The 23,107-nt window shown below is 38.9% G+C and overlaps 1 protein-coding gene across 3 annotated transcripts in view; it reads left to right on the forward strand.

The window, feature by feature from the left end:
• The window catches only part of DHRSX (dehydrogenase/reductase X-linked), a 200,460-nt gene that overhangs the window by 176,093 nt on the left and 1,260 nt on the right, over positions 1–23,107 (forward strand). The window contains exon 7 of one of the 3 annotated variants that reach the window (XR_015801604.1): positions 14,085–14,214. The exons of the other annotated variants lie outside the window; for them this stretch is intronic. The gene's annotated coding sequence lies outside the window, so the exon portion shown is untranslated. The remainder of the gene's footprint in view (positions 1–14,084; positions 14,215–23,107) is intronic. 3 annotated transcript variants of the gene reach the window in all.

A 23,107-nucleotide genomic window follows, 5' to 3' on the forward strand; every position in this document is an offset into this window, starting at 1 on the left:
ACAGGAAAACTGTCTCCATCTCTAGCATTGCCTGCAGGATTCACCCTTTTTAGCCCAGAAAATGGTCTAAAGGAAAACAGGTTAAAACTACACTGTGCTCTATGAGAAAACCCATGCTTGCCCTATATGAAATTGTTTTGGAGTGGTAAGCAACTGAAATGTCAGAAGCTGTGTGTCCTACTCTGTGAGAAAGGGTTTATCCTTAACTCTGGTGTGGTAGAGGATTGCTGATTTAACCTGACAGCCCAGGAAGATGATTTCATTTTATGTGAAAGAGTTTAAATTTGTATCCAAAAGAGTGGGAAAAATAGTCCCTCCATTGCTGCACTGGGGTGAGAGTAAGTAAACAGTTAAGAAATTGTGAAAATATATGAGCCTAACCAGTGTTAGCACATCAGCACCTATCCCTGCAATCTGTAACTGGTTTCATATTCAGAAACCGCAGAGTGAGTTAGGAAAGACATTTTCCATCAATCAATCTATTCCTTGCAGGACTTTCCTAAGTATTTGATTAATAACTTTGTGTGGTAATCTATTCCCAGACAGACTTGTTGAAAATGGAGAAAACACAAAAAAAGAGGATAATTTTGCTATGGATCAAACACATATCAGACACTCAGGACTGATTCCTCTCAGTTTAAAAGAAAAGCTCCTCAATGCCTCTAATTTAAAGGTATCAAAAAAGAGGCTGAAAGATTGGGAAATTAGAGAATCTTGAAATTTCCACTAGACCATTAGCACAATCTTTTAAATTACAGGTTATAGCACCACACTACTGTAATTCTTCCTCATGCATCAGAGAAGTAAAGTACTAAGTCAATCACCACGTGCTAAAATTCTGTTTTCTTCTGATCAGGTAGTCTAACACCACTTGGAAACTTGAAACCACTGGCAGCAGGATACAGAGCAGCCACTAATCTTTCTCATCAGTATATCTCTCAGAGAAAGAACAAAAGAGAGAGCAAACAACCTCAGCCCCAGTGAAATGACCCATTCAGCAAGGGTAGGAAAAGGAGTTGCTGGCAGTTTCTGTCTTCCATGTGAATGAGTTGTAAAACAGAGTTAGGGAGAAAGACCACTGGCTTCCCTTGGAAAATCCTCCAAATGAGCTTATGGGTGAGCAGCATGCTGGAATGAAAATAAAAAGATGCAGAGGAGTAGGCTGTGGGGAGTGTATATTCAGGTATATTTTATATATATATATTCATATATTTCATATTCATATAATCATATATAAGTGTAGGGTCTATCTAAATTCCTCATTGCTTTGTTAGTTGTGAGTTATGTGTCCCTAACAAAACATTTGTATTGCAGAGCCCCATTACTTAAAGATCTAAGTCACTACAGTGAAATATAATTTTAGGAGATTTTGGAGATCTACAGACTCTCCTTTCCCCCTCTCTCAATATGAGAGTCTGTAAGTTACCAGTAATTGAAGGAGACTGAAAAACCTTTCAGTGTGAAGTAAGGAAATTCTTCCATGAACAACAATTTTTGGTGGTTTTCCTGAGTTTTCAAAGGTTGACAAAAATGTCAGGTTCTATCAAGAAGCTGAAAACATCTCTTTTTCTAGAGGTCTAAGGTATTTTTGCCTGGAAGTCAACTCTGACGGGTCTTCTGGTTCATAAATGTCTGCAATATGAATGCCAGCATCAGAGGTGTGATTTCCTAATGGTCACTGCTACTACATAACCTGTCTTGTCCTGAGATAAATATCTAGATTTGGGCAGCTGAATTAAATCCTTCAAGTGCCAGTTCATCCCTGTGAATGACAAAGGGGTCCTCTGGTGACTAGCTCAGCTGTAGATGTATAAAGCTGGTTAAGATGAATCCTTTGCAAAGGTACACAATGTTCATTTTCTAGGTTTTTTTAAGAAGTAAATTGAAGATAGTAGGATTTTGAACGTGCACAGGAGAGAATAGGAACTGTAAAGGTTTTTTCTTAGATCTGGGGCACAAGTAATCTGCTATCAAGCTGGTTTTGCAAATGGCAGCTCTCAGGTGTTAGACCATTTCCCATATAAGTGGGAAATGTGCTCGTGGGCAGCTACAGATGAGGAAATCCCAGTTACTTATGAAATGTATTTCTCATATATGTTTATAATCTATTGTGTGCCTTCACTACAGCAGCCCTGGGTTAGGAAATCCCAGTTACTTATGAAATATATTTCTCATAAGTGTTTACAATTCATGGTGTGCCTCCTTAGTTTATCACGCAGATATCGCCATGCATTTACATGGGTAGCTGTGTGTACTCCCTGTGTGCATTTACAATAGCCTAATGTTTGTAACAAGAGACAACCATGGGAAGCAAGCACCATCTACTATTTGAGGACAAATTGGAAACAGTAAACACATTTTTTTAATTTAACAGGATCACCCAATTTATGAGTTATGAAAACTTTCAATTCAGAAGGCACATGAGTATCTCTGGCTTTAGTAATGACTATAATGACTATAATGATTATGATTGCAAGCCACAAACTTCTGTGTTGCATTTTAGAAAGACTACAGAAATACTACGAGATGTAGTTCATATGGCTCTTTTTGTTCTCATTATGTTCTGAGCTAAACACTTGGGATTTGGTGGATTTTATAATTAAATACAAGAAGGGACTTTGGTTTAGTGCCTCTAGTCCCCATTTTTTTTCTAGAAGGAACCTGATCCTAGATGCACATCAAGCACATCATTAATGCAATCTCTCAAGAGCTAGTGGTTTGTGTACATTATTACATTCTGTTTAAATTGTGTCTGTGAGTCTCTTCAGGGCAAATGACTACATCTGTGTGGTGCCATCTCAGTGCTGGGGAAAGGGGAAGTAACCACAGGGGTTATGTTGCCACAGACCAGGCACTCTGCAGGAAATACAGAATATATGCAGAAGAGGATTTGGATGAAACCAGAGCAATGTGCAATAAAACAAGAATGAACTTGGACAGCTTATCAGAGATGGGATTTGTAGTGGTATTTATTTTGCCCCATGGTGCTGACCTACTTTGCTGTCACTGGAATAGGAAGGAGGTGCTGCTGCTGGTCCTAGGCTCAGGCACCGTCTGAAAAACTGAGTTGCTCCCCATTTCTCTTAATTGCTCATCAAAGTCTTGGAGCTAGCCACCACCTACTTACAAGCTTAACTTACTGTCTTATCAATATTTTACCCAATGTAGTATATCTATTACTTTTTGAATGAATAGCAGGGGCCAGAGTTGGTGCTGTTTTCCCAGGGCTTTGCTGTGAGAGGTGCTGTGAGCCCCAGCCCAGCCGTGTCACCTCCCTGCAGCCAGCAGCAGTATGATGAGGCTGGCTGTGTCTCATGAAGAGACTTATTCAGTATTGTTGCCTGCCAAGCTTAAGATGCAAAATTCAGTCTTCCACAGTCTGTCACTTGTCATATACTATCCTAAGATGATTTAAAAATGTAGAAAGAGAAAAGCTGTCTTGTTGTTTTTGGAGCGCAGAGTGTTGAAAATAAACTTATACCGACTGTAAGTATATTTGAGTGCCTCCCACTTAGAATGCTGCATCCAGTTCTGGGCTCCCCAGCACAGGAAGTGCATTGAGCTGTTGGAGCAAGTTCAGAGGAGAGATATCAAGAAGATTAAATGGATGGAGGATGTCTCTTACAAGGAAAGGCAAAGAGAATTAGGATAGTTCAGCCTGGAAGAGAGAAAACTTCATGGTTACCTGACTGTTTTTGAAGTGAGCTTACAAGACAGAGACTTTTTCTTTTACAAGGACATGTAGTGACAGAACAAGGGGAAATGGCTTCAAACTGAAAGAGTACATTTAGATTAGATATTCGGAAAAATTTCTTTACTGTGAGGGTGGTGATGTGCTGGAACAAATTGCCCAGAGAAGTTGTGGATGACTCATTCCTGGAAGTGTTCAAGGCCAGGCTGAATGGCACTCTGAGCAGCCTGGGATAGTGGAAAGTGTCCCAGCCCATGGAAGTTGTGTTGGAACTAGGTCATCTTTAAGATCCCTTCCAACCCAAACTGTTTTTTGATTCTAAAAATTATACAGGAAGGACACTATGAGGCAGTATACTTGTTTCTTCTGTCAGGGCTGTACATTGTCCAGTTACAAAAGCTACTTTTATGACTGCCCAAGCTGTGAATGTAGCCTGGTAATTTTTCAGGGAGGACTTTGGTTATCACAACTCTCATGCAACAAAACCAGTAACAAGAACTTAAGTCCCCATTTTCCTTTGTACATGAAATGATTACTTCCGTCATCATGAAGTTTGTGGTACTTCATCAGTGGCTTTATACAAGTGTAGTTGATCAGAACCTGCTAAAGAAGTAAATAAGATCTGAACATAAAATCATCCAGGCCCAAATCTTACTGCATATTCTTCTACTAAGGATTATCTGATTTGATTTCACATCCTCTGTGTGAAGTACTGTTCTTTTGTAAAGCATGTAAGACATGTCTGATCCTGCTCCTTAGAGGTTCTCCTTGATCTGGGGCTGGCCTTTTATTTTTCTTGCCTGGTTTAGGTTTGTGGCACATGTGTCCTATTTTATATGCCTGTTATCTCGGGAAGTGGATTAAGGCTGGCACAGATACACTGAACCCTAATCGCTTTAGAGGGCCTGCAAATCTCCAGAGGTAGCAAGTATTTCAAATGTTTATATTACTGGGTTCAGCTGATGTTGCTTGAAATGCATTCAAGAAGATCTGGAAGACAGGAAACAGGGCATTTTCCTTGGGATTTTTAAAATTATCCTGTTAATATTATTTTTTATACACTTAATGGTGAGGGTTTTTTTCTTCTCATTGTAAGGCAAGCCTCAAGCACTATTTTCACTGCAAAATAGATCCATAACCCGATATCTTGGCTGCACAATTTCTCCCATGAGAGCTTTGACCCACTTGGTATAGTTCTAGGTTAAAGGCAGATTGTTGGTGTCATTATTTTCAGCTTTTTGAAAAAATGATAAAATATGAAACGTGTTTGTGCTCAGGTACCTGGATTTGTCATCTCCAGGTCACTACTCAGTGGTTTCCTCAGAGGAGTCAGGGGAATCATAAAGTACCTCCAATGCTCAGAAGCAGCTCTTGTACATTTGATGTACGATGTGTCACACGCTCTCCTGGTTGGAAAGAAAGAATTTGCAGTATCAGAGTCATTAGGCTTTGTAGATATGAGCAGGCACCATCATGCTCAAGGTTGGAACCAGTGCTGTCACCCTCACCATAACGACAACACACCTTTCGTGGGCTGGTTTCAATTTGACTCTGTAGAAGCTCTTGGCAATTCTTTTCTCTTCTTTTTATTGTCAATTTATATCATTATATCTAGCAATAGTCTCTAATCAAGCAGAAGTAAGAATGCTTTTAGGGAAACAATTTACTCAATACAAGAATGAATTAAAGTGAAGTGACTAGAAATGCATTTACTTTGAGAAACAGAGAAAGAAAAAATAAAAAAGAAGAAGCTTGTTTCTAATCTTTCAAATCATACTCTGAGAATGGCTTCCACAGTGAGGCAGCTATAAGAGGAGTGTTGTTTTTATGATGGAGTTTAAATAGGTTTTGGAGAAGAAGATCAGCTGATAGATTATCTGCAAAATTAGATCAGAGATGTCCCAAGATGGATTGTTGCTTCTGAATTATTTTTGTATTTAGAATAAGTTTTTTTTCTTGCCCCAGGTTTACCTGGTTTGCTCCCATGCTGAAAAGAAAAAAAGGAATCCAGTATAAGAGTACAAAAGTGAAGATTTTCCAAGAAACATCCATTTTGATTTTGAACTTGTTGAGTACCTAGGAAATTGTTCATTAGGAAAACCTATGGTGAAGATGTGCCATTTCTTGCACTCACCTCCATCCTTGCCTTTCATGGCAGTAGTTCTTCCAGTTTGCTGATGAGCTGTGTTGAACTGTCCAACAGTCTAATCCTTGCTTTTGGTTACAGGAGAAAAAGGGAAGGAAAATAATTACATTCCTCTTTTGTGATGTCAGCTCTCCTTGACTTTAATTGGTATTTTCACTGCTACTTGCTGTATTTTTCTTATGGAGAAATTATACTACATGATTTAATTTTTTTTAAGTGTTTTTTTTTTTCCTTTTTTAAATTTTCTTTGTTTTCTGATTTTGTGGCCTTTTTAATTTAAACCATGATGTGATATTATAGGGAAGTCAAGACTGAGTGCCTGATCTTTCTTAGGTGAGTCTTTCAAATCAGAGCAGTAGACTTGCTGCAGCTAAAATGTGTCAATGCTCCAAAAGACTGAGTACAAGTTTGCCCCTGATATGAATGACTGTCTAGATTTCAAAATAAATCCTTTGGATTATACAGAAAATTTAAACTGTCAAGAAATAAATGGTGTGGTGAACTGAAACATAGGTCTCAAGACACCCACAATTTAGCTGTATTTCAGTAATCTCTCATTCACCTTTCATTGCTGTCAGCAGCCTGTAGGGTTTCTGTTATATTTATGATGGAAATATCTGTCAATGAATCATGTCACTGAGATGCATGTGGTTTTTTTTCCAGTTGAAGGAATTATTAAGCACTCCATAGTTTCTGTGGTAAACACCACATTGCTGGGTCATTTGTACTACCAGGTATTTCTTCATGTAAGCATCTTTCTTGCATAAAAAATTCTTTATTTTTATGTGTGGTAGATGGAAGGTATTTTTGTTAAGCAAGTGCATATAATTTCATTTCATGTTTGTACATGTTTTCACTATCAACTAGTATTTCTGTAAAACTTTAGATGACAGTAGGTATTTATTAACAGAATTTTTCAAGCATTAATCCTGTTACTTAGTGTCTTTATTACAGAAAAATAGATATACTTAAAATCCAGGAGACTCTCATGCTGTGGAGTCCCTTTGATTAAATTTGTGGAGATTAGATGATTTTCATGTTAAGATATTGCTTACTTTCAAGTAGAGAACTTTTTAATATGCAAAATTATATTAATAAAATGTAATTTCCTTTTTAATCATACACTAACCAAAACTGTTACCTACTGTAGGTTTACAAGTTAAACAGATAATATAAGTAGTTTTCAATAATATTCTTCCACTCTTAACCTTACTCATCAGCCGTACCTAGGAATTTTTAGGAAGGATAGACAAATAGCCCTAACAAAATGCAAAGCACTGAATATTTTGGGAGACTGCAAGATTCTTTCAATTTGATCTGCTGTTTTTTATTGTCACTGTAGATTATGGATGAGAACATCTGCAATTGTCCTCCAGTTAATATACTTTTGAATTAGAAGAAAGGGCAGAGCTACAGAGCAGCTGGCAAGTGGTCAGTTAACCTCCATTGCAAGTGTTTAAAACACTTCTTCAGTGGGGCTTCTTAATGATGAAATACGTAGGGCTGGCTTTTCTGACAACTCGTGGAATGAGATCGATGATTGTAACCTTTTGTCTAAATTAAACTAGAAAATCAGAAGTCAGCAGGCTGTATGCTCAGAGCTTTGGAAGAGCAGCTCCTCTCCTGCTCATCCCCCCATAAATACATTTTTAATGTTTATTTTTAAATTATGTGAATATATTCTGGGCTATACTCTCATCTCCATTTCATTGAGCCTACTTCATCGTTTATAGTTTTGGTTATATTTGTACTTATTTAATGTAGCAGTAGTTAGCTCCAGCTAGAGCACTGTATAGATTTTATTTCCTTTTCAACACAAAAGTAAACTTTATGAGATTGAGCAGCTGTCTACTACTTGCAAGTGAGGTGTATGCTGAGACAATTTTCAATCTTATTTTATGATTTCTCATACTTGCCTAAATAAAAAGAAACAAATACCCTGGATGAGCTCTTTGGAAATGAGTTTATATTTTCAGAGAAGGAGTTCAAGAGCATACTTGGCTCAGGTATCTATTTTCCCTTAGACAAACATGTGGTGTATAGATGTGTACCTTAGTGCTATTTTCTCTCTGGATTTCTCTTTGTGGTTATATTTGTTCTTTGGCGTGCTTTTTTTCTGCTGTGGTTGTCTGAAAATATTTGTAAATTCATCTTAATATTAATTTAGACTAGGAGAGGAATCTCCCTGATTTTTCAAGAGCCAAACTGCTTTTCCTCATTTTATTATGTTAGTAATTAAAAATGATTGCTGTTTTCTTATGCAGAACTGTAGCAAGACACCCAAATATGTTTCTCATCACAGCTGGGCATTTATTCTTTCGAAAATCTGTCCCTCCTATCAGGTGCTGCTGGTAACTGTTGTCAGATGTTCAAGTAGCTGTGCTCTGATGGCAGGCATGATGTTGTTTCAATTCATTTTCTAAGCAAAGACCAGATGTTTTTTCTAGGCTAAGCAGAATTGATTTGCAGCTAAAACCTCAAGTAAAGGAGTATCATATCAGGCTGTAGCCACATGTCTCAAGCCACATGTGAAAAAAAAGAAAAATGTGAGACCCAGTGGCAATTATGTCCTTCACTGCCCTGTACATCTCGGATATTTGTTGATGCAGGTGAAGAACAGATGTGTTGTTCTCTCCCCAGTGTTAACAAATGAGAATTCAGATTTGTACCTTAGACTGTTTCACAATTTTCCCTTGCTCTACACAGAGATAACAATAAAAACAAGGCAAACAGCTATATTTAGAGAATTAGGCCAATTGGAATTCATTGGCTCCCTGTAGGAGTCGTGATAAATCTGTCTCCTTGGTACACTTCAGTAAGCCCTGAGGCACACCACCTCCAGCTCTGGCCACTTCATGTCCTTCTAGTTGCTCTCAGCAGTAAACCATTGCAGGCAGAAAAAGCAATGGGGAAGACTTAAAAAAATTGAATCCCAACAGAGTTATACTGGAACTTTAAGAGGTGAGATCTTGATCATTCTGTGACATAAAATGTCTTATGCAAGAAAGAGCTTCGCATTGAATCCCATGGCTACAGTGCTCCAGTAATCGTCATGCCACTGCTAGTAGCTGGACTTACCCATCAGAAGTCTAGCTTTTACATTTTTTTCTAGTTTTCATCAATATATTCACATTAACATTTAATATATTCACAGTATAACAGGCAGGAAAAATTACACTGGGACTAAGGAGCAAAGACAAATACTGCTGAAGAAATTTTAAATAACGTGCAGATCTCTAGTGGGCATTGATTCATGTGCTTCATGGTGTCAATAATTGTTTGTGAATTGCAGTCATTTTTTTTCCTCTGAACAGAGCATTACTCCTGAAAGACCGTCATTACCTATTGATTAGCTCTGTAGTTATTTTCATGCATCAGTAGTGCCAGTAAAAAATGAGTAACACCTATTTTACACCAATGTGTAAGATCTGTACATTGTTCATCAAGAAGTGAAAGGAGTCATTAATTTTTTTAATTTTTATTTTTTTTTTTTAATTTTTTAATTTTTTTTTTCTTTAATTGCAGAGACTTCATCCACATTTTCAGTATCTATAAATCTCCGGATAAGTGGGAAATATCTAAAAGACTCATTTGGGTTTTTATGAGTTTTTTTAATCAGGGCATTGTAAATGTTCTGCTGTATCAGGACAAGAGTACAATAAGAAGGACATATTTGTCACTCTTTAGTGCTAATACAATTTCCTTTTTTCCCTACTGTACGTCTCTCCATTTAATCTCAATTGTTGGTAATGTGCTACTTTTTGATTAAATGATGAGAGCTGAAATTCACCAAGGAGAAAATAATTAAAACTATTTGTTTCACAGACTGTCAGCAGCTATTAGGGAAATTAAATACATTTTTTCCCTGAACCATGTCACAGGCTTTGCAAAGTTCACAATCAGTTGGAATCATCTTTTATTGAACATAGATTTAAAAGCAAAGGTCAGTTATGTTTTTGACACTCAGGAGTTTATGCAATTGATAAAACCCAACCATTTCCACGTGCTTGGAATCCGTTTGACTGTGGCAGCCTTATAGCCACATCAGCTCAGCAGACTGGCAGAGTAAAGGGGGCTTGGCAGCTTGTTCCTCTGGCTGCAGGAGTGTCCCATGCCCTGGCAAGAGCCGAGCAGCAGTCGGGATCGTGGCTGGTGCTGGTGGCCAGGGACCAGCCTGGCTTGCAGTCCTTTACTGCAGCCCCACGTGTCCAGCAGTGAAACATCCTGTCACACCACTCTGCTTCAAAGAGGAGCCTTGCTGTCTGACCTGCCCCAGGCGTTTGGCACTGCTTGCGGACCCACCATTTCTCCTGAATAATGAGATTTGGCTGGGTCAATGCATTGACAAGGTTTCACCCTGTATCTTCCTCTCCTCTTTCTACTATGATAAGGCTTGGGCTCGCTCCTTTGTTTGCACCACAGATTGTAAATACCATCTACCCCAAGAGCTCATGCTTTGAAGTCTGCTTTTTACCCCTTTTTGCTTTCTGAAGGGGCTTGGTGACACGGATGGGTGATCTGAGGAGGGTTATTGTTGGTGCTGCACTGGGAAACCCTCCCACCCTGAGCCCCTTCCTCCTCCACACGGTGTATGTGTTGCAGAAAGGGATCTGAGCCAGTGGGGCAAGTGGCACGCTGATGTAGCAGCCACACTCAGAGAGGGCCTGGCAAGAGGCATTTAGGAATTCATGAAGAAAAGGGAATGAAAAAGCATTGGAACTGTCGGTGAGATTGTTGTGGGGTACAATGAAAAGGCAGGTGAGAGAAATGGATGAAAGTTTTGTCTGCAGACATGCTTTGCATACCACACAGAGAAACAGAAACTAATCTTGATTGGAACAATTCAATTCCACTGTGAAGTACATGTTAAATAACAATAGGCGGCTGCGGAGCTGTGCAGACTTGCAGGTGAAGAGCAGAATTTTAAGCAAGCGGCTGTGCGGGCAGGAGAGGCAGAGGGGAGGGCTGGGGGAGCACCCAGCACTGCTGTTCGAGCTCTGCTCAGACCTCAGCCTGTGCTTTCATGAGTTAAAAGCAGTTGCTTGAACCTTAGCACACTTCTGCATTAATTCAGCTGGGTTTTTTCCTGGGAAGCAGAAGTTTAATCATCTGGAGCTTTGCTGCTTTCAGTGTATCACCTCAAGTGAATGAATGAGAGGGGGTAAGGGGGACTCATTGATTGAACTATCAGGGCCAAAGGATGTGTAGCAAAATGAAACTACCAAAGAGTGTAGTTCAATGCTGAGCTTTCTAAAGAAAGTGAATTATTTCAACACCAGATGAATCAGTAAAATGTACTCATCAAACCACAAAACATCACAGTATTTGTTTCCCATTCTAAACAACTGGTCTAACCTTTATGTCAAAAAGCCCTATGAATTCCAGTGCAACAGAAACTCTCCTGGGGAGCTTAATGAAAAGGTTAATTCTCACTGTTTTATTTTGTCTATCAATAGTTCTCCAAGAGCAGGCCTCTGGGCCATGGCTACCTCAGCCCTGAATTAACCCAGTATCAAAGCCCCAGTCAGAAACTGCAGAAACAGCAGTTACCTGAAGATGAAATAAAAGGAATAAGAAAACTTTCAGGAAGATTGTTGAAATGTTTAACATTCATGCCTCACAACCCCTCTTTTTTTTTTTTTTTTTTTTTTTTTTTTAATAGATGACTGGGGAAAGATGTTTGGTGGAAAAGGGATTAAATGGTTTTTCTCCTTTCCAGTTTTTCATTGTCCTGTTTCAGTTAATACGATTTGATCATTCACTATGGATCTCATTTTTGGAATTTGAACTAATTCTTCCTTCAACAAAAGCTGGGACAGTGTGGTCATTCACACAGGAATGGGGTATGCTGTATCACCTGTAGAGCAATGTGACACCTCTGTTGTGATTCTGTCATCCAGAAAAGGAAACAAGAACGTGGCAAGGACCACATCTGTCACCAAATCCAATTCTACATTTTGCAATGGACACACGATTTTTTAAAAGTCCATCTCCCTTAATGAAAGTTTACAAAAAACCCTTAGAAATAAGCCTAGGTATTAAATTTGACAGCTCCAGTGGATAGTAGATCTGTTTTTTCTATTTAACAGTAGTTAACAATTTTATGTACATGCCATTTCACACTTTCCTTTATGTGTTCCACTGACAAGAACTGATGCTTGTTTTTCCTTTAGACCCCCTGCAAATGAATAGCTATATCACCTCTCCATAGGCTTATACCTTTCTCTGCATTATAAGTACCACCTTGCCCTTCTTTCAGACAATTTAGCTGGTTAAATGTGATGAGCTTAAAGTCTTGAATAATTGTTTTCAAGATGAAAGTTTTTTACTTCCATTTCAAACCTTGGGAATTATTTGTATGGCTGAGGGTCTGTGTGTTTTCTCTCTGTCGACTAAGCTCTGCAGTTAGAGATATGATGCCTCAGATCTTCTCTGTCATAGTTTTAGAGACTAATCTCATTGAAATCAATGGCACTCTTTGCCTGTCTAAAGTTATACATGTTCTTTGGGTCTCCTCTGAATTTAAGCTTTCAATAGATTCCTTTGCAGATAGTGAATAGCCCTGAGGTTGATTGATTTAAACAAAAGGATTTAAGTTACAGAGCTTAACTTCATTTTCAGTCTACAAACAAAAAGCTTGATTTGAATAATCAGATTCAGTCATCCTTTACATTTGCATTTTTAGTTATTTTGTTAAAAACAAGTTGATTCTGGTGGTTAATAAGCATTCAGATATGTCAATTTGCAACTGAATGTAGCCTTTGCCTTTAAACTTAGAACTTCTCTTGGGTAACAAAGGATAAGCTGTATAGACAGCTCCATAATGGTATAGTTTCAGAATGTATCCATTATTGCATGACTTTAGCAATCTGATAGCATTGTGATAGAAAATGGGAAATGGTAGTTCTGTTTACATGATGACTTTTCTTTTTTTAAATTTATTTTTACAAGCTGCTTCCTGATAAAATAGAGTTTGATTAAAATGAAGAGAACTGTAATTTTTCAGGGGTTTTATTACTTAAACAGAAAAGGCCTGAACTTATTCAATGCAAAATCGAGGATGTAAAAATCTATAATTACTTATTTGAACTAACTATCTCTTAAAAAGATATGATTAGAAAATCTGAGCCACTCTCACCTAATTCTAGTCTTCCACTAAAATAACTATAGAAAATAAGTCTGGTCTTCTTGTTTTCCATCTTTATGGTATGTTACTAGGGACAGATGTAAATTAACCCTCTTGTTTATATCTTTTTGGTTTATCATTCAAGATTAAACTATGAAATTGCCAGCAACTGGAATTATGTGAAACAAATTTCCAGAAAAAAGATTTCTTCCCTCCCCACCACTTTTATCTGTCTTCCAGTTTTGACTTTCTCCTGTTAGTCTGGGGAATATTATGAAACTAAAATTTAATAAGAATAACCCTATAAAACCCAGAAACTCAGAGCAGCTGGGACACGGACAGTACTAAATGGTTGTTCTGGTTTGGACTGAGATAGAATTAATTTTCTTCTTAGCGACTGGTAGAGTTTTGAATTCAGTATGAGAATAACGTTGATAACACAGTGATGTTGTAGCTATCATTAAGTGGTGCTTATGCTAAGCCAAGGACTTTTCAGTTTGCTGTGCTCTGCCAGTGAGAAGATGCACAAGAAGCCGTGAGGTAGCATGGCCAGGAGAGCTGACCCAAACTGGCCTAAGAGATGTCCTGTATCATAGAACACCATGCTCAGTGTATAAACTGGGGACCACTGGCCAGGAGCCATTGGGTGCTGCTCAGGAGGCGTCAGCCAGTTGGTAGTGAGCAGTCATGGATTTTATCTTTTTCTGACTCTCTTCCCCATCCCACTGGGGGATGGGAGGGGAGTAAGCAGCTTAATTGCCAGCTGGCAATTGAACTGCAACAGTGGTATTTGGTGACCTGCTTTAAACTCCTTTCTTCCTGGCAGCTCAGGGACAAGGAGACAATGGCTGAGACCCAGGGTGAGGATAAGCACTGTGAGTGCTCCATGCAGGAGCTTTGTGCGGAGCAGACCCATCAGCAGGACATATTACAGCCCAGCTGTAATTGCCGCTGCAATGTAGAGCTAAGAAATTTGGGCTAAAGTGTACTTTTGTTTTCATCTCTCCCATCTTCCCAGACATATTTCCATCTTGCATGCTCTTAATGCATAGATGTAGCACCCTGTAGTCTTTTTGAGATAGTTTGTGCACCTTGCTAGTTCTGGTTCTCATCTTTGGCAGTGCAGGCATATGGCCTGCCTGAGTCCTGGGGGAAAAGTGTTCTCTGCTGACCTTTCCTGCTGACCCAGCAAAGGATTTGCACCTTCATACCTTCATAGTCTGCTTTCAGGATGTGCTTCCAGTGGGAAAGGTAGGAAACTGAGGCTGGCAGCTGCTCTCTCACAGCCCTCCTCCACCTGGCTGAGCACACAGCTGGAAATAGTCCTGCTGTTGTTTGGGGTGCAAAATGGGGGTTGTAGCAATTTATAACAAAAGAAGCTGTGAAGTAGCTGCTGACTTAGGTAATTTTGGGTTATTTCATTTTGTCTGTGTTCTGTACAGTCTTTTTTGCTTTTTGATCTCATAGTTCATAAAGGCTTTCTATATTGTGGTTTTCTTTTAAATATTTAGGAGTTCCATGCCCATCCTGAGTTCTTTTAGTAATTAAAAAATAAAAAACAGTTATTATAAGAAAGTTGTGAAGTGGGAGATGTGTCAGTTTCTATTTTCTAACAAGAGAAAACAAGATGCATGACTCATCAAATATTAAACAGTAAAAAAGTAGAGATGATGGTAGGGGGCTATAAGTCAGAAGTTGCCATATATATTATTCCTAATGTCTTATGTTTTCACCAAAAGCCAGCACAGATACTTTACTCTGCATGAGCAGTCAGGTAATAAATTGTTCAGAGCTATATGTACTCAGGAGCATTGTCAACAGCACCTTGAGCCTTGCTGTGTCCCCCATTCTCTGGGGCTGCTAAAAATGCAGCTACCACTTCAAACGCAAGTACTTCTGTGTGCTTCGCTGTGTTGTTTTGACTGCCAAAATCTATCTTTGAAAGAATTCAAGAAACTAAGGCGGACCTATGTACTTGTGTAAGATAATGCATTTAAAATTTAAGCTGGAAGTAAACAAATAAATGGTGTGCTTTCCTTTACAGACGCAGGAGTTACAGCCTAGTGCGTGAGGCATCAGGATTAGGATTTCGGAGACTCATTCTTTCCTCATCTCTTCTAACCTGCACATTTGCTTCAATAAATCTCTTGTGGGTCTCTGAATAGAAATGTTGCAGAAAATTCCAGGTGATGTGAGGATATCCAGGACAATTCTCAGTGATTTAACTCATGCATCCTCAGCAACAGGTAGCTGGAGGGCATCACCTGGTTTCCAGAGAGCTCGTTGACCAGGCAGAGTGTTATGCTCACAGAAGCTTCAGTATTTTGTGAAGCACCTGTACTTTCTCAGCTCTCTCTGCCTGTTATTGCCTGTCTTATTTCCTAGAGATTGGATGTTCCAGCAAGTGAGTGTCTCTGGTTGGATGTTTATGCAATGTCTGGGGCAGCAGGTTCCTATCTGCCAAATTTTGCATACAGTTACCGAGCTGAGCGAGGTAACAAGTGTAATGTGATTTCAGTGGCTGCAGTGATATCTCAGTTCTGACTTTGAAGACATTGCTGTCTGCTGCAGAGCAAACTGAGGGATCAGCCTCCAGGCAAAGTAATATTCCTCAATGCACTTGACAAAATGAATAAAGGACTCAGACATGATTAATGACTTTGACCCAAAGTTTCAAGTCCCTGCTCAAATTCAATCATGTAAAGTTGGGTTCTTGTTTCTATTTCAAAATTGCTTAAAAGTGAACATTATTCTTTTAGTGCTCTAGTCAATATCTTAGAAAATGCAAAGTGTGAATCCAGAAACAGTCCTGTTCACATCACCAACATTATATTGCAATTCTAACTTGAGAGACATTCAGTTTGAAATTAAGAGACAAATATAATTTTATTATTATATCTATTATTTATAATACCCACAAGTGACCTCACTGTTGGAGCTGCTCCTTGATATCAGTGGAGTTTTCTTCAGTTTAGCCCAGAAAGCTGGCCAGCCAACAGGAGCTTCATTCATCTGCCTGAGAACACAAGTATCTCATGTTATTTGACATGACTCATGATGTCCTGTTGTTGTGGTTTGACATCAGCCAGCAACCAAGCCCCATGCATCAGCTTGCTCACTCCTAACCTGTGGGAGAGTTAGAAGGGGTAAGAGGTATAAAACTCATGGGTTGAGATAAAGACAATTTAATAGGAAAAGCAAAAACTGTGCACACAGGCAAAGGAAAACAAGGAATTGATTCTCTGTTTCTCATGGGTAGTCAGCCATCTCCAGGAGAGCAGGGCCCCATGTGATGGTGACTTGGGAAGACAAATGCTATCACTCCAAATATCTCCCCATCTTTTCCCCCTACTTTCTATCTTGAACATGATGTCATATTGTTTGGAATACCCCTTTGGTCATTTGGGATCCCCTGTCCCACCTGTGTCTCCTTCCAACCTCCCACACACCCCCAAGTTCCTTGCCAGTGTGCAGTAAAAAGCAGAAAAGGCCTTGGCTCTGTGTAAGCCCTGCTCAGCAATAACAGAAATATCTCCATATTATCAACCCTGTGTTCAGAACAAATCTAAAACACAGCCCTACACCAGCCACTGTGAAGAAAATTAACTCTACCCCAGCCAAAGGCAGCACACCTGCTTAGCCTGAAGTAGCTGCTTTAGAAGATGGTTCAGGGTCATGGCAGCTGCCTTCCTCAGTAAAATTTTGCTCATAATTTGAATCTGCAACAAGACTCATCCCATGGCTTCAGACTAGAGCTACTTGGCCATTTTTCAGCAAAGCAGATTTCTCAGAAGGCATATCTCTGACACAAAACCAACTAAAACCTTCCACCACCAACTCCATCAAAAGGTTCTTAGGAAAGGAGGTGTTCATACCTGAGCACGTGCCTGCTTCTTGGGCTCCATGAGCAACAGGCTGACCCTGACTGTCTTTTGAGGACAGCTCCTTTCTTCTGTAGTCTGCCCTATCTACAGGCATCCCAGCCACCTATGCAGGGCTGATGTGAAGATTAGATGGGACTTCCCAGTTTCTCTGTTTACCTGAATTTTTTTAAGGTCTTTCCAGAAAATTTGCTTTCAAAAGGAAAGGAGATTCAGGATTTGATACTTTCTGTCTCTGTTTGCCAGCTATCTCTGCTTCTGTTCTTTCAGTATCTTATGCTCAGGGAAAACTTTTTCTCTGAATAGTAATAAATTATTCAGATTATAAAAGCTCCTTTCCTTCCAAATTTTGATGCAATTTTAGTATGAAAATTGCTTTAATTCATTGAAGTTTCATCTTTTATTATATATTTATATATTTGATTAAGAAATTATTTCTCTGTGGCCACAACATTGTCAGGAGAAAGGCTTCACACTTTAACTGAGCCATTTCTGCTATCTCTTTCAAAGAGAAAATCTGAAGAATTTTATTATGGAGTGAATTTACTAAAGAATTCTCATTGTCACAAGTTGGGGATTGAAGAGAAATTAATTTGGTAGTGCTGACTGGGTATCTAGGGAGAATTATATTCAATAAAATATCTCTTTCTAGTCTATTATCAAGGCAGAAATTGGATAGAAATAGCATAATAGCAAGTTACATATGAAAGAATAGAAGGAAAGAGAGAATGCAGATAGAAACCAGGGCTTTTGAGTGAAGGCAGAGATTGCTGAAAAGCTGTGCTGCCACACTTCTCTGTCAGCTTTGTCTTCCTAGGGACCCAGCAGTTGGTCCTGGCCACTGGTTTCACCAGGACATAAAGTCAGCTGCTGCAGCCTTATTGATCAAAGGTGGCTGAACACGTCCACACACCTGCGTCATGGTTTCCTTTCTAGCCTTTGTTTTCATACTCAGTATTTCAATGGATTACTTTTGTCTGGCATTTTCAAAGCAACAATCACGTTAGGAGGTCTAGACAGTGCAAGTTACACAATGCACACTGAACACACACAGCCCCTGTCTTCACGTGGAGGCAGTGTCTCTACAGCAGCTGTTGTTGTTTCACCTTGGACTCTTGCAGAAAGTAACCTGGTGTCTTCCCAAAACACCTGGCTTTGAAACAATTCAGTGGTTCACAGACCATAGTAATCAGTGCACCCTAGAACAAAGGTAATTTGCTTCTCACAAGCTTGTTTCCTTTAATATTCATGGGAACACAATCCCAGCTACTCTGTTTGTGAAATTTTTCAAACTGTTGCGTGTTCTGTGTTTGCCTTTGTTCTTGAGAGTTAAGCAGTGCATTGAGGGTGACTGGGTGTCACTCCTCCACTAGCTGCCACCAAATAGATGAAAGACTGCTGTACCAAGTAACAGTAATTACTATTGCTAATTGTTATTGCTAATCCCTACAGTATATATGCATAGTACTGCTCAGATATCACAGATCATAATTGCCTTTCCTGAAGAAAGACAGAAAAAGAAGAAAACTTTGCATATACAGATTTTTTTCAGAACAGAAGCAAGTAAGTAATATACCAACATTTTAAAAATATTACCAGAATAATTATCATTGAGAAAGGTGAAGGAACACAGGCAAAAGTGCCTGAGTACTGAAGCCCAGAAGATGGCCAGTTCAGTGCTTTCTGTGTTTTCCTAGCTGGACCCAGGGAATTTGTTATCCACTCCAGGAATGGCCTGATGGAATCACTCGTTTAAAAAAAAACGAAGCCATAGAGCGAACACCATGAACACCTGAAAAAGAAAACCAAACCGAAAACCATCTGTAAGATAGTTTAACTCATCAGCCCATGGGCAGATCTCCCAAACCATAAAACATCTGCAAGCTCATTTAACTCATCAGCTCATGAGTAAATTTCTCAAACCATAAAACATCTGCAAGCTCATTTAACTTATCAGCTCATGAGTAGATTTCCCACATGAACTGAAAAGTGCATGATTTAATGAATGGTACATGGGCTAGGACCAGTGTTGTAAGCCCACTTTTGATGAGAGTTCCCACAGCAGTCTACCTAATGTTGCTGATGTGGGTTATTCCATCAATACTTGATGTATTCTGCAGCACAAATTATAGGGATAAAGGTGCTTTAACATGTCTTTTTCTCAGCATTAAGTGATTTTCCAGCTTACCAGGAAGTCCTGTGTGAGCATCTCTCTGTTTGACCCCTTGCTCATGTCTCTCAAAACTCAGCTGTGATGTCAGTGAGTGATTCTGCCAGCTACTCTCTGTCTTCTGTGCCCAACCTTCTCTCCTATAATCTCTCGAGATGGCAGAATCCTGGATTCATGAAATACAAACCAAGTACAATTTTCTGATTGAGTGGGATGAGGGGAAGCTATTCCAAAGTCGTAAGTTCTCTTATACCATGGTTTGTATAACTGCTGCCCTTTCAATCGTATGGCCAGCTGTTAACCAGTACAAATAGAAGTATATGCATGCAGTCCATTCAAGTTATTTGTCACAGTGTTTAAGACACATAGAACAGTTGTCACTGTTTGCTGGTAGCTACTGCAAATGGTACTTGCAGACAATGAAGGGATTACAGAGGAGGAACTATAGGAGCTTATAATTTTTTCTTCCAGTCCAGTTTTCTGTGGTTTCTGATGAACATTACACACTGCCTACCAAGGACTCTGAGCTATGAATTCAGGTGAAGGTGGAAGTGGATGAGTACATGGATTATCATGGAAAGCACCACAAAGCCATCATGTGTAACTGTGCAGACACATGATTTCTAAAGAGTTAAGCTGTTGCTCCAGGTTTAGACAAATGGGAAGGATGTAATATTTCATAGTGACATGGCTGTAGGAACTGACTGTTGTCAGCTAACACATTTTGCAAGAATTAGCACACAGTGTGGACAAAATTATATGTCCCTTAAAACTGCGTTAATCAAAATGCATGAACTAGCAAGTACTTAAAAAGCAACGCTAAAATGCAAACCCTCTTAGCACTTGTCCTAGTTTTCCTAGAACAGAATATTCCATTTCATACTGAGGGAAAATTATTCTTTGTCGATGCGTTATAATTGATGAATACGTAAGAAAAAAAATCAGAATTTCTGTAAAAAGAAAAAGACTTTTTCTTTGGGAATAGATAGTGCCAAAATAATGTCATTTTATATATTTAGGCAACATTTTGCTTAAATAAGCTGGTCACATACTATCTTTTCTCTCCCTCCACAACTTATACATTTAACAAGCAAAGATGTATACTTTCAATCAGGCCTTTATTTACTGTTGAAGACAAACATATAATTAATTGAAAAAGAAAGTAAAAGTTGTGATCAATACTATAACAAGCAAAGGGAAATAGAGATTCAGAATTTCATTAAGAAGTTGAGCAGAAATCAGTTTTACTTGCATATTACAAAGCCACTGGTTATAGTTCATTGGATATTAATAACAGTTTGTAAATAAAATTCCAATTTAAAATAAAATTCAGCACCAATAATTTGGTAACTGAAGAATGAAGAATCGTTGTGCAATTTATAGGCATTGCCTTTCTCTTAGGACAAGTCCAGTCAATTAATGAACAAGATGTTACTGATTCTATATATATGAATATTATTCTTTTACTGGTTTTCAAGGCTTTTTTACACTGACAATGTGTAGAGAATCCTCCCCTGTGATTTGAATTATACTTATCATTACTTCCTGTCTACCTGGAACTCATGATATAATACTTAATGGAAGAGACTTTAAAGTCCATTTAATTCCAGCTCCCCTACCATGGAAAGAGACATCTTCCACTAGACTAGGTTGCTCAGAGCTTCATCCAACCTGCCCTTGAACACTTCAAGTGATGGCTAATTCCTTAATGTAGTGTAGTTTGGTTTTTTTTTCATTGTATGTTTGTATAGAGCATCATGAGAAACATCCTGGTGTTTTATATGTCAAGATATTTGTCCACTGGCTGGTGATTTCTCTGGTCCTTTATCAGGTGCTCTCCTTCCTAGAAAGCCACTGGCCTCAAAGGGTGGGTCAGATGTGTTGCTTTGACAGTAGTCTGCTGTTTGTGGCTGTTTTCTTTTCCAAGGGCTTTGTGGCTCCTCCTCATCTTTTGATGGCCCATCATGTAAAAGAGAAAGCTATGGAAAAGCTCTTCAAAGGAAAGTTGGCAACCAGGAGTGAGTCTGCCACTGATGGAACAATTAATCCTGCTCCTTGTTCAGATACAAATTAATTGCTCCAGTGTTTGCAGCCTGTTGCCAGCGTCACCCTTCCCAAGAGGTCCTCAGGCACTGGTGTACAGACTAGATATCTGCACTTGTCTGTCTCTTTGTCACAGTTGGTTTTTGGGATGTATGGTAGACCCAGCACTTTCCCAGAAAGTCTTGACTGTGTGTGGATGTGCAGTTGCTGTCATAGTAGTCATGGACAAGATCCAGAGAAGGATTCACAACAAGTGCTTTACTTCCAACCTCTCAAAACAGATAGGTCACCCGCAGGAAGGTCAGGGCACTCCTGGTGTAGGGTTTCATTTTTACTTTCATTAAAACAGAAAACATGCTAAGACAATGAAGAGATTATAAAGAAAGATAAAATTAAAACTTTCATCATTAATTAAGCACTCAAAAGAGGGAATAGGACAATTCATTAGTCATTCATGAGGAACTCACTGTCTTTTGCAGTGAAAAATTTGTTTTCTTTATCATATTTCCACAATATCTAGAATCCTAGAATCCTAGAATGGCTTGGGTTGGAAGACACGTTAAAGACTATCTAGTTCCCATTCCCCTGCCATGGGAAGAGATGTTTTCCACTAGATCAGGCTGCTCAGAGCTTTATCCAACATGTCCTTGAACACTTCAAGTGATGGCTAATTCCCTAATGTAATGTAGTTGGTCTTTTTCATTGTATGTTTCGATAATTGCTTCTAGCAACAGGTGGTAGAAGCTAAACAGGATTTTTGCACAGAACTTTTAACTCAGTATGTTACATATGGTGGATGGGAGGAGCAGAGTAGATCATATGAAAAGTTACACAAGCTGACTTTAATGGATGGTCAGTGTTACTGTGCTTATAAGTCACAGTGTGGGCATGTAAGTGCATAACCTTTATTTAAAATATTTGATATTATTTTGAATAGAAGGGAATAAAATAGACTGTTTCTGTTGAAAGGGACCTACAATTGCAGTGACCAGTTCATGACTGACCAAATGATAAAGCATATTTTTAAAGCATTGTTCAAATGCCACTGACAGGCTTGGGACACCAACTACCTCTCTAAGAAGCCAGCTCCAGTGTTTGACTACTCTCTTGCTACAGATTTCCTCTGTGGGGAACTTAAATGACGTATCATCAAAAGTAAAAATCCTGAAAAATTCTGCATATCCCGGGAGAACCTTACTATGGAATCAGCAGAGGCAGCGTGGTATTTCTGATGCTGTGACAATATCCATGCAGACCAGTCTCTGAGGCTGTAGAGAGCCCTGCTCATAAGAACATAATCACACAAATTCCACCCACAGACAATTTTTCTAAAGCATTTTAGTGTTGAGCTGTTGTCATTAAGATTTGGGAGTCATGATATTGACATTTATGCCTGTTTGTGCTGGAGAGCTGTTAAACTCAGGAACATAAAGTCCAGTGAACCATCACATGAAGTAATGGTTTATTTGTGTCACTATTTTTTTAAGCAGAGGACAAGAGTATGTAAAAAACTTTCAGTTTTTCTCTGTCATCCAGAATAAGTTGTATAAAATATGAATGCTCATATTCATCATTGTTCTGCTACTTTACAATATCAAGACATTTTATACCGCTGTTCATAATTGATCATTATATTAGCCACTCTGTGAGCAAGGAGTTGTGCAGGCCCTTTATTTTATTTACATTATGTACTGGGTATGAATAGCACTATTTTCCTTAGGATAAAGAAGGCTTCTGAAGTAGTTGTAGGTCCTAAACCAAGCTAAATGAGCATTTTTAAGTGATTTTAGATAGAATATCATAGTACAATCACTTTTTAAACAAAACCAAACATAACAAAAAGCTTCCAATTACTTAGATTTACTAGTTTTTATAAGGCACTGGGTGACCTATTTACTACTGTCTCATTCATCAAGTGAGTTCTTCAGGAAAAGACATCCTGTCAGGTGCTGCAGAAAAAACTCTGAGCAGCATCAGAACTGTTAATGCCTCAGATAATGACTCAAGGATTGCAAAATCATACATTATTGTCTAGCAGGCATTGATCATA

Source organism: Sturnus vulgaris, chromosome 2 (genome assembly GCF_052056855.1).
Source record: "Sturnus vulgaris isolate bStuVul1 chromosome 2, bStuVul1.hap1, whole genome shotgun sequence".
Taxonomy (NCBI): domain Eukaryota; kingdom Metazoa; phylum Chordata; class Aves; order Passeriformes; family Sturnidae; genus Sturnus; species Sturnus vulgaris.